We start from the raw sequence: 12,518 nt of genomic DNA, 5'->3' as shown, positions 1-12,518 counted from the left end.
ATTAGTTTGTATTAGCTTTACAAAATAATGTGTTTTATGATGACATTTTCCTATATATAAGGAACTTAGATTGCATTTTATCCCCTCCCTATCATTTATTCTTATTCTCCTCAACCTTCACTTTTCACTCTCTTGTTCTGTGTTAGTCCCCTTTCTTCATTCAAGTTTTTTCTTTTTCTTTTTCTTTTTGAAACCAAGTATCAAAATAACTATATTTGTTCCACTAGATATTTCAACATAATGAATAAAATCACAGTTAACAAAAAAATCTTTATTTTTTAGTCTTAATGAACAAAACAAAACGAAACTCTTCTTTCCCCCAAATAACCATGATTAGCTTTGAAAAATGGGTATATGTTTTCAAAGTATCTACCTTTAACAGAAACTTCATTTTATAGAAACTAAACATTAAAGGTTAAAGAAAAGCTAGAATCTAACATAAGTCAAGGAAATCCATTCATACTTCAGGCCCTTCTTCTCTTGGAACCAGCATTGTTATATTATTTACATTTAGTAGAATCTGATCTAATTTTGCAATCCTTCTTCCTTCTGGTGTACTTTCAAACTCTGACATCTCCCAACATCATATTGACAAAGTCATCAAATCTTAAAAGTGTACCAATGATTTCTTTATCACTGTTCATCACAATATGAATTCCTGATCCTATATACTTGTCCATAACCTCTTGTGCCAGGAACTGGGATGGGTTCACGGTAGCATTAGCCACCATGGCCACAGTTGCTGTGGATATCACTCTATATAAATAAAACACTGATGGCCAGTGACCAGGCAGGAAGTATAGGCAGGACAAGGAGAGAGGAGAATTGGGGAAACAGGAAGAAGGAGGGAGAGACCACCTGGAGCCGCCACCAGGACAAGGAAGATGTAAAGTACTGGTAAGCCATGAGCCACGTGGCAAGGTATAGATTTATAGAAATGGGTTAATTTAAGATATAAGAACAGTTAGCAAGAAGCCTGCCACGGCCATACAGTTTATAAGTAATATAAGCGTCTGAGTGATTATTTTATACTTGGATTGTGGGACTGCGGGGCTTGGTGGAACCTGGAGAGAAGCTCTCCAGCAACATACAATGGAAGTGGCATAAGGCCACTGGCGTCCTTATTCATTTTATATTCTACACATGATAGAAAACATGTAATATTTGGCTTTTTGAGTATGTCTTACTTAATTGAACCTGGTGATCTCTAGTCACACCAACATTCTTGCAAATAATGGAACTTCTCTCTTTCTTCTCCATGGCTGAATATTTCAGTGTATATAGTTTATATATATATATATATATATTTCATATTTTCTTTATTAATCCATTGATGGGAACCTAGGCTGATTCCTAATCAATATGAAATCTTTGAGATTTTGAATGGGAAGAAACCTTAGACGCTTTTGAATTTCAGAGCTGTTTGGCTTTAGGAATGGTTGACACTATTTTTTAATTATCTCAGGACTACTTAATACTCTTAAAAGTTACTGAGAACCTCCCAAATGATTTTATTTCTGTAATTTAAATCCATTCATAGTTTTCAAATGAAAATCATAACAAAAGAATATGCAGGCTTGCATTTTTGTAATTTTCCAGAGCACTAGCTTGTTATGGATCATGTGCCTTTTGGAAAACACCATTGTACATTCATGGGAGGAAAAGTAAAAAAAAAAAAATGGTGACTAACATCTTAATGTCCTGAACAAGTTGTGGAGAATTCCAAGGGTCTATGAACCACACTTTGTAAATTGTTGTTGTGCAGTTTTTAGAAAGGAGTTGCCCTGCTGAAGCGTTTGCAGACCATATGATCTAGTGAAAGGCTCAACCTTAGACATGTAAGATGGATTTTCTAATCTATACTATGGGCTGATAATCAAATCTTACCTCATATAGTTGGGAAGATTAAACGAAATTAGGCAGTACATCTCACCTATGGTGACAGACTTGTACAAAACTTGGTATATATCAGGATTTCAATAACTATTGTCTCATTTTTGAAAAAAGACCTAATAACTCCCTGCCTCATGAGGCAGTTTATTTAGGCTCTGGGTTTTTCAAAGTTTTCTCTTGGCTTTCTCTAATTCTTTTCCTTACCTAAATTAGTGCTTATTCTTCTGCATAGAATAAAGATGCAACCCTTGCATTTTAGATAAAAGCAGTTGTAGATCTTCTCTTTGTGGTCTTCTTTTTTATTATCAATACCAACTATTGATAATTTTTGCTGGGTATAGTTGGTCTTTTGTTAAGTATTTATTGAGCACCTACATGCTTTTGCACCACTAATATAAAGGAATATTTCTGAGTTTGTATTCTAGATGTAGGAGGTAGACAGAAAAAAAAAACAAGAACTAAGGAAGAATATGAGCAGATGTGATTACCTACCATGGTAATTGAAGCAATGTAAGAAAACAGAGTGATGAAGCAATGTAAGAAAATAGGGATGGTGTCAGAGGAGGATAATCATGTATATGTCTCTCAGTGCAAGTGAGACCTCAATAAGTAAGGTGCCAGCCAGATAAGGGAAAAGTAAGTGGAAGTTTTGAATTCTTTCCAATCGTGATCAGAATCCACTGGAAGATGAAGTGCTATGAATTATGTTTTGAAAATACCACTTACTGTTTTGTGGAGAATAGAGGACAAGAATAGAAGTGGGGAGAACAGTTAAGCCACTCTTGAAATAGTTCAGGCACGAAGTGATGGTGCTTTGGAGGTGGTGAGAAGTTGGATTGAGAGAGAAGGCAGAGTCGACAGAATTTACAGATGGATCGAAGCATTGTGTCAGGAATAATGAGGAGTTTAGGATGGTAGCCTGAAGTTTTGGCCTGAATACTTGGATGGGAGGTTGTGTCATTTACTGAAATGGGGAAGACTAGGCAAAAATCAGAGTGGAAGACAAAATCAAGAATTCTGTTTGGGGTATGTGTTAAATTTAAGGGTGCTTATTAGATCTATATAGACAGATGGAATGAACTCCAGATCCTTCATTCCATCTGTCTATATAGATTCTAATAAGCATCATAAATTTAACATATACCACATCTGAAGTTCAAGAGAGGATCATGAATCGCTATTTGGAGGTTCTCAGTAGATAACATTCAAGAATTGAGTCTTGGAGCACCTCACTGTGGGCTCTAAAAACACAAGAAAAACTACTAAGGGACACAGAGAAAAGGTGCTTGGAAGGTGGGAGAATAAACTCAGGACACTATGCAGCAAGAAGCCAAGATATATTTCAAAATCAAGGAGTAATCCATTAATTCAAATATTGCTGAGAAGTTTAATAAGGTGGGAAGTAAGAGTTAGCCTCTGGATTTGGCTTGAATGAGGCCATTGGTAATCTTGTTAAGAAAGCTGTCAGTAGACTGGAGGTAAAAGCTTGTTTTGGTGGTGGGGATATAGATCAGTTGTTATAGTGTTTTGCTTGCATGCATGAGCCTCCCCTATCACAGAGACAGACAGGCAGACAGTGAGAGGAGGAGGGAGGGAGAGGGAGATAGAAAAGGAGAGGAAGAGCGAGAGGGAGAATGAGAACTTGTTTTGGGTAGTTTGAAGAAATACTGAAGTGAGGCAAATGGAGAGGCCATTGTAGAGGATGTTTGAGGGAATTTTGTTATAAAAAGAAGTTTTGAAGAAAGTATTTGCTCCCTATGACTTGTTAACCCTGTTATCTTATGCCATCCGGGACTACCTGCCCAGGGGTGGCACTGCCCACAGTGGGCTGGGCCCTCTCGTACAAACCACAAATTAAGAAAATGCCTTACAAGCTTGTATACAGGATAGCTTTTTAGAGACATTTTCTCAATTGTGGTTCCATATTCTTGGATAACTCTAGCTTTTATTAAGTTAACAGAAAACTAGCCAGCCCAGCTATCTTGAGGTTTTCTGCTCAAATATTTACAGTAGGACCATTATACTGTTTATGTGCAATTATTCATAATTAGAGTTAATTGTAATAAAGGAAGAAGGTATAGAAGCATTTCTTCTGCATACAGATTTATACAGTGCACTAGGTAAAATGGGATTTGAAGTTTGAGTATGGGTGGAAAGCAGCCATATGAAAGGTTGGCAGTTGGTATAATCTGATGTTGTGAACTTTATATGGGCCATGATTATGATGGAAGATGGAGAAGAATGGTCTTAAGCTGATAAAGGAGAGGGGGTGATGTCAAGTTTGTGTGGGAAAGAAAACGCTCAGGATATGAGAAAGCTGCACAGAAGCTACTTCAGGGAATAAATGGAGGAGTCCTTTAGAACAAGAAACTGCTCCACAGCCAGGGACTGGACTAGGCCCTCTGGATACGGAAGACAGTTGTTTGGCTCGAACTGTTTGGGGGTCACCCAGGCAGGGGGATCGGGATCTATCCCTGGTGCATGTGCAGGCTTTGGGAATCCGGTGCCTGTGGTGTGACACCTTACACAGCCTTGGTGAGTGGGAAGGGGCTTGGACCTGCCTAGGCTCAGTGTGCTGGGCTCTGCTGACTCCCCATGGGAGACCTTGATTTGGGAGATGTGGGGATGTGGGGTGGCTTGGGAGAGAGTGTTGGGGAGTGGGAGGAGGTGCTATCTGTGGGTGGTATGTAGAGTGAGTAGAAAATTTCTTAATAAGGAAAAATGAAAAAGTAAAAGAAAAGAAACTGCACAAGAACTGTGGTTGTGTTCAGTGGGAAAGAAATTCCTAGCATGGAGAATGTCCTGGGCTCAGCCTCTGACAATGCAGAAAAATGAAGGAAAGAGAGGATCCAAACAAAATATTGAGTTTACAGAGAACTATGATGATGGATGCTTGAATTTCAGAGGCCACAGCAAAGAGAATGGGTGGTTCATTGATAGACTATTGAGTCAGATTCTAGAACATATGGAGCCTTAAGGAATTCAAGGTACTGCTACAGCCTGGAAAACTGGGAATTTCATGCCATCATGTTAAACAGGGAAGCAAATTATTTCAGAAACTAGTTCTGTTGGCTTTTAGGATGAGGTAGATGATCAGAGTTAATTAGAAACTTTTTCTGGGTTGATTTCCTGTCCTGTTTGTATTGGTTATGTGTCTTAATTAGGGTTTCATTGCTGTGGTAAAACTGTATAAGCAACTTTGGGAGGAAAGGGTTTACTTCACCTTATAGCTTATACATCCATCACTGAGGGAAGCCAGTGCAGGCATTCAGGGCAGGAACCTTGAGGCAGGAGCTGAAACATAGGGCATGGAGGGGTGCTGTTTACTGGCTAGTTCATCATGGATTTCTTAGCTTGCTTTCTTATAGCACACAGGACCACTAGTCTAGGGTGGCACCACCCACAGTGAAATGCCCCCCCCCACCAATTATTATCAAGAAAATACACCACAGGTTTGCTCACAGGGCAATCTGGTGGGTGGAATTTTCTCAACCACTGGCCTCTTTTTACACTTTTGGTGGGTCTTTTGAAATATGATATAAGGAACTTCTTAGGTCATTTAAATAATGACAATACTTTGTGAAAAACATAACTTAGGCTCTCCAGATCCCTGTCAATCCCCAATAAAGCCAATTCTAGTAAATGAATGATGTATACCTGTCAGAATGGCTAAGATAAAAAACACTGATGACAGCTTATGTTGGAGAGGATGTGGAGCAAGGGGGACACTCCACTGTTGGTGGGAATGCAAACTTATGAAACCACTTCTGAAATCAGTATGGCAGTTTCTCAGAAAATTGGGAATCAATCTTCCTCAAGACTCAGCTATACCACTCTTGGGCATATGCCCAAGGAAAGCTGAAACATACCACAATGACCCATGTTCAACTATGTTCATAGCAGCATTATTCCTAATAGTCAGAACCTGGAAACAACCTAGATGCCCCTCAACTGAAGAATGGATTAAGAAAATGTGGTATACATACAAAATGGAGTACTACTCAGCAGTGAAAAACAATGACATCATAAAATTTTCAGGCAAATGGATGGAACTAGAAAATATCATCCAGAGTGAGGTAACCCAGACTCAGAAGAACAAACATGGTATGTACTCACTCATAAGTGGATACTAGATGTAAAGCAAAGGATAACCAGACTATAACCCACAGCTACAGAGAAGCTAGCTAACAAGGGGGACCCAAAGAGGGAGACATGGATCTCCTTGGGAAGGGGAAATAGATGAGATCTCCATGAGTAAAGTAGGGGGTGGGGGATGAGAACATAAGGGAACAGGATGGTTGAGCTGGAGCAGGGATGGAGTGGGAGAACAATGAATAAGATACAATAATAGAGGGAGACATCATGGGGAGAGGGAGAAACCAGGTACTAGGGAAGTTCCCAGGAATCCACAAGGATGAACCTAGCTTAGACTACTAGCAATAGTGGAGAGGGTGCCTGAACTGACCTACCCCAGTAATCAGATCGGTGAATATCCTATCATCACAGAGCCTTTCTCCAGTAACTGATGGAAGCAGATGCAGAGGTCCAGAGCCACACACCAGGCCAAGCTCCAAGAGTCCAGCTGAAGAAAGAGAAGAGGGATTCTATGAGCAAGGGCATCAAGATCATGATGGGAAAACCTACAGAGACAACCAAACCAAACTAGTGGGAACTCATGAAATTTAGATAAACAGTTATGGAGCCTGCATGGGACTGGACTAGGCCCTCTGCATAATGAGACAGTTGTGTAGCTTGATCACTAAGCAGTCCCCTGGCAGTAGGATCAGAATCCATCCCTGGTGCATAAGCAGGTTTTTAGGAGCCCACTATCTATGATGGGAAACCTCACACAGCCTTGAGGGAGGGGGAGGGGCTTGGACTTGCCTCTATTAAATGTACCTCCCCATGGGAGGTCTTACATTCTTGTAGGAGGGAATGGGGGGGTGGGTTGGGAGGGAAGGAGGAAGGAAGAGGGCGAGATCTTTGGTATGTAAAATGAATAAAAAAATTTTCTTAATTAAAAAAATTAAAAAATGAATGATGTAGGTGAAAGATGTATGCTTGCTATCTTTTGGACAAGTTCCATAGGCACTGCAATCACCTTCTGACTAGATTGTGCCATGAAAACCTCCCCTTTTATTTTTATGCATTTATTATGGAAATGTTCAAGGCCATTCAAACTAGGTTTCAAATAATGAACTCTCATATACTTTACTCCTTATATTTAATAGTTATTAACATTTTGCATACTTTATTCATTCGTTTTAGTTTTCTGAAATATCTTCAAGGAACTTACAGGCATTATGGAAACCTTATCCCAAATAGCTCAGTAAGCCAGGTCTTCTACATAGAAATTCTGAAAATGACATTGTCTTTCAAAATGTGATGCCAAGAGCTAAACAAGAGTATTCCAGAGGCAGATTGGTTAACCAAGTGTACAGAAAGAATGTCTTGAGCTTATTTTGGTTAATACAGATTACAGTTTCTAAAATCATTCATTTTAGAAACCCAGTACATTATTGACTCAAGTGCATTTGTGGTCAGCTAAAGTCCCTGAGTTCTTTGCACATGAACTGCCACTGTCAAGTCAGGCTTCCCTCATCTTGTATTTGTGTAATTGAATTTTTGTTGGTTTTAGCCTATTGAAAATATTTTGAATTGGTATTCTGCCCTCCAGTGAATTAGTTAATCCCTTTTTGCTTTGGTTCATCACCAAAGTTGATAAGTAAACCTTTTATATATTCATGCAAGTATACAGCAGCTACTTTATAAAATTGAAGCTTATGCTGCTTCAAAATTGTAGAGACTGCAATAAGATCAGCTCAAGCATTAAGAGTGAACTTTTTGTAGGAGAAATGATTTGACTGTTTCTGATAAATGACTGAAATTCATCCCTCTTGATGGCATCTGAGTACAGTTTCCTGACACATTCTAAATCATTCCACAGTGACTTTTAATATAACCAGTCACCAAATAGTTTCTCCCTACAATTTTAGAAACACCCACATTGTTCTAGACAGTTAAATCTAGGGGTGGGCTTGGCTTTCTGAGAACCCTGTGGATTCACTTGGTTGATTGATCTCACAATTACGGAGGAAAAAAATTAAACCCAAGAATGGTGGTGTGGCAAGGAGGCTAAATGGATGCCCCTGGCTCTGCTTATACTTAGAAAATGGAACCACACTAGGAGCATGTCAACTGTTAGACAAGTGATATTTTTGTAAATTTCCAAACTGGATATATAATATAATGGCACACAGTTAAAGCCATGGAACTCGTGGTGACATACAGATTAATAGAAATGGGTTTAGTTTAGTTATAAGAGCTAGCTAGCAAGAAAATTGAGCCATAGACCATGGCCATGCAGTTTGTAATTAATATAAGCCTCTGTGTATTTACTTGGGTCTGAGCGGCTGCAGGACAGTGTGGGACACAGGAAAACTTCCAGCTACAGGTGATTTCTCATAAGAACTGGAATCCTGGGGCTCACTTCATAACTTTCAGGAAGCTCAACAGGTTGGAGAATGCCTCTTCCAGGTAGCTCAGTTGGTTTGAGTCTCTTGCAGGTAGCACAGATGGTCTTTTCCTCTTTGGTATCTTGATTGGTCTCTGCCTCCTCTAGGCAGTGCAGTTGGCCTGAGAATATCTTTCAGGAGTCTTTACTGCTTGTATATACTTTGGAAGGTCAGGCCCTGTTGCATTTGATAATTTTAAGAGACTTCCTGAAGCCTTTGAGTGGTTTGCTCCTTGAGTATGAGGATCTTCCCTGCAGGAAGGTGTGTTTCACTTCCCTTTAGAACATCCTGTGAGTTAATGAGCTTTACTCTAAGATGGAAGGAAACTGCTATACAAAAAGACTCTAAACCAGCACCATAGTGTTTTTTTAGTCTTTTTTTTGTTTCTTTCTTTTTTTTTGTTTAACTATAGTTTTCTTCTTGGATACTGAAAATCTGGTTCTTGTTATCCATAAATAGATTTACTCAAATTTTAATTTTAGTATACAAATCAAGTAGTTTTACAATCCTTGATTTGCACTTGCAATATAAGTATGTTGACAAATGGTAATCTGCTGTTTGTGGTTGCTGAGAGCCAACTCTACAAACAAAACATGGGTTCTCTTGTCTCAGAGCCAAGCATATTTATTTCAGATGTCCTCCCAAACTCCTGGCTCTATAACAGGAAGAACGGAGAAGAGCAAACATCTAAGAATATTAAAAATATTGCTCCATAACTATGCAATTTGATATAGTTTAATGACTCTCAACTTTGAATAGCCATCACTACTTACCCAAAGCTTCCAATTTTGGGCAAATTGAATACATTTATTTTCTCCCAGAATTTCTTGTAATCTCATTATATAGATTAGGATAAGCTCTGGATCACACTTGCATGAGGACAGCATAAGTAACCTTGAATCCAGGTACTGACCCTGTTTACTAGCCCCTAAAATAATTTCCTCTATAAAGATCATCCTTTAAGGAGGCATCATTTGTATAGTTAGAATTAACAGTGACATTCCTGATGTCAATTGAGAGTGTTCTTATGTTATCTGCATTTTAATATATTAAATCTATCAGCTTATACAGAACCTAGAATTGTAGCCACCAGCCAAGACTCAGTCATTTTTTTCTAGGTTTGTGTTAAAATACAGTTTTAACCTGTGAGGGAAGACTTTTAGCACATTAGCTAGCTGTCACCTCACAGAGATCATGGCTGTGATCTCTGAGGTCCCTCTCTCCAGGCACCTCCTGCCACTCTGCAAACACTCATTTCTATTTCACTGACCTGTGGGGTCTCAGAATGAGCACGTAGTTTAACCATATTACCAAAGCCTGGGGTGTAGTAGGTCATCTGTGGATACTTCTTGAATGGATAAATAAATGTATGAGAGGACATGATGCTTGAGGACATAGGGTGGGGAATGTAAAGTAGAAAATGATTACTTACAGCTGTCAACGGCAGGAAAGGGCAAGCCTGGGTAGAAGACTAAACAGGATTATGTATTTCTATAGAAGAACAAAGCTACAGATTTTTGTGGGAACAGTGCACAACTAAAGATAGGATTCAGTTGAATCAAAGTTTAAAGATTCTGGGACCCTGTGACTATAGGAGCAGGTCCTGAAAACAGAACAAGTTAAAATCTCAGACTGGCTACTTCCTGTTGGAATTTGAATTTTACTATAAGTGAGGTAGAGATCAACTTATGGGGGGGGTGTTTAAGTAAAATAATGACTTGATGTAACTTTTATTTCCAGAGGATCACTTTGGTTTCAGTGTTGGGAGTAGAATGAGACGGGAAGGCCAGGATAGCACGAGAACCATTAGTGAAAAGGCTATTTCAGTAGCAATATAAGCCAAAGATGAGAGTGACTTAGACTAGATCCAGTGCAGGTAGTGAGGAATTTTCTGCTTTAGCACTCGTGCTAAAGGCAGAGCTGTCAGAATTTCATGATGGATAACACTAGATCTCTTTCATTTATGCTTAGCTAAACTAAACGAAAGTAAACTAAACTAAAGTAAAGTAAACTAAACCAAACCAAACTAAACTAAACTAATCAGTTTGCAATGCTACAAATTATAAAATAGATGTTGATGTTAGGGATTAGGAAGAACTTAGTTTCTTGTAGGACTAAGCTTTCTTGATGTGGGCTAACTGTGGGCTCAGCAATGTCCCCATGAAGCATTCAAGGCTGTGTTTTCCATCTGTTTCCATAAGGACTGTCAACAGAGCAGCATTTATGTTTCCTCTTTTCTGTCAACTGAATCTGTAGCAAACAATGTGTATAATTTTATCTCACTCAAGCGTATTTCTAACCACAGAGTTGATTTTTCTTATGTAGGGAATAGAGTTCATTCAGATGTAATTCTGGCAGGGAAAACTTTTACCCAATGAGGTAAATATGCTATGAAATAAATTTACTCAGATAAGGACGCAAGAACCACACTCTTTTCACCTATGCACACACTCAGCCTCATTTATTTTAAATGCAATTCTTTGGCCCTGGTATGAAAAGACTGCCTTGTTTACTTTAACAATTGATAGTCTCTTCCCTGGGTAAGATTTTCATCATTAAGCCTCTAATGACTTCTGTAGGATTGATTTTGTAGGATTTGTAGGATTGGGTAACAACTGCTCTGAGAATAGGCTTATCAGTAGGAAAGTCTCTGAACAAAGGATTAGTATGTCACTCAAGTGAGAATTAAACTTCTCACTTCATTAATGCCTCTCAGACAACAGCCCAATCTCCTGCCCACACTGACCAAACTATGGATACAAACAGCAACAAGAAGACCTGAATGCCTCAGATGTGTTGTCTCCTGATTGAAGACAGCAGCAATTGAGAAACATAATCCATCAGTGCCCTAGGTCCGTGGCAGCATCTCAGAACAGTTTCTTCGAGTCCTGTGTGTCTGGAGAGATCTCCAGGCATAGCAAACTGATGCATGCAGTTGAGGGATTTTTTTTTGTTTTGTTTTTGTTTTTTTTTGTTTTTGTTTTTGTTTTTTTTTTCACGGATGGATGACATTTGATCTGTTGTTCATTTATTTGAGGCAATAGACAGAAGAGTCCTTGTGAATTCTGTCAGTGTGCCTACCTTCAGGGTAGTAGCCAAAGGCTAAAATTTGCAAGTAAGAGTTTGTCTATCACTAAAATAGTTATATCCCAGGTTGCCGCAAAGTCAGGGACAATTCCATTTTGATGATTCCTTTAGACAGGAGTAAAATTTTCAAAGCAAAATTGTTCAAGATCTAAGTGATATGTCTGGATCTTTATGACTTTTATTATGCTTTAGTGTGTCGTGAAAAATATAAGAAAGTACAAAGTTTCCTTTTCCATTATTATTCAGATAGATTAACATTCTTAGTACATCAAAGAACATATTATTAATTCCTGAAAAAATCTCTTTATACAGAGTGACTCTTACGTGTATATGTATATTCACCACATATATGTCACTTAGAATAATGTATGACCCATATAAAAAGTCAATTTTATGGCTTTGTAATTTCATGATATATACATAGAAAATAATTTAATACAATAAAAATGTTGGCAATTGAGAATCAAGTTTCAAGCCTATGAATAAATAATTCCATATTGAACACATATTTATTGCATAGATATTAGATGCAAAAGTTATGAATATGAAGATAAACAAAATGGATAAAATCTCTAGCTTAGTTCTAGTCAATGTGATAAGAATGTGTGTGAAATATGTAGTTCATAATAAATGGTGCAGCCTGCAGAATGATTTCATAAAAATAAAAGGTTGGATGATTTTTATGGTGTTACAAATGAAATATATAAAAGAAGGTGAGATTTTGTGGCAGACTGACTTGTGGGTGTGATGAGTCAGGCAAAAATTACTTAGGTAATCACAGAAGGCCTTTCTCAGAATGTGACATATGGGTTGAATCCTAAACAACAGTATAAGGTAGAGTGTGTATTGTTCGGTGGTGGTGGGGGATCAGTTTCTAATCAGAGGGACTATCAAGTGTGAGATTTCTTAGGATGAAGTTTGGCTTGTTTGGTCGAGAGGAGAAGTAAGGAGGCCAGACAGATGTTCTTGTAGTGCTGTTGATTTGTAGTGGTGTTTTCAGACTAAGGAAGGAGTAATGGAGAG

At 38.4% G+C, this 12,518-nt stretch overlaps 1 pseudogene; it reads right to left on the bottom strand.

Moving 5' to 3' along the window:
- Nucleotides 1-457: 457 nt before the first annotated feature.
- On the bottom strand, nucleotides 458-731 carry LOC102910199 (U6 snRNA-associated Sm-like protein LSm5 pseudogene; annotated as a pseudogene).
- Between the last annotated feature and the right edge of the window lie 11,787 nt (nucleotides 732-12,518).

Source organism: Peromyscus maniculatus, chromosome X (assembly GCF_049852395.1).
Source record: "Peromyscus maniculatus bairdii isolate BWxNUB_F1_BW_parent chromosome X, HU_Pman_BW_mat_3.1, whole genome shotgun sequence".
Lineage (NCBI taxonomy): Eukaryota > Metazoa > Chordata > Mammalia > Rodentia > Cricetidae > Peromyscus > Peromyscus maniculatus.
This window is presented reverse-complemented; position numbering and strand designations above follow the sequence as displayed.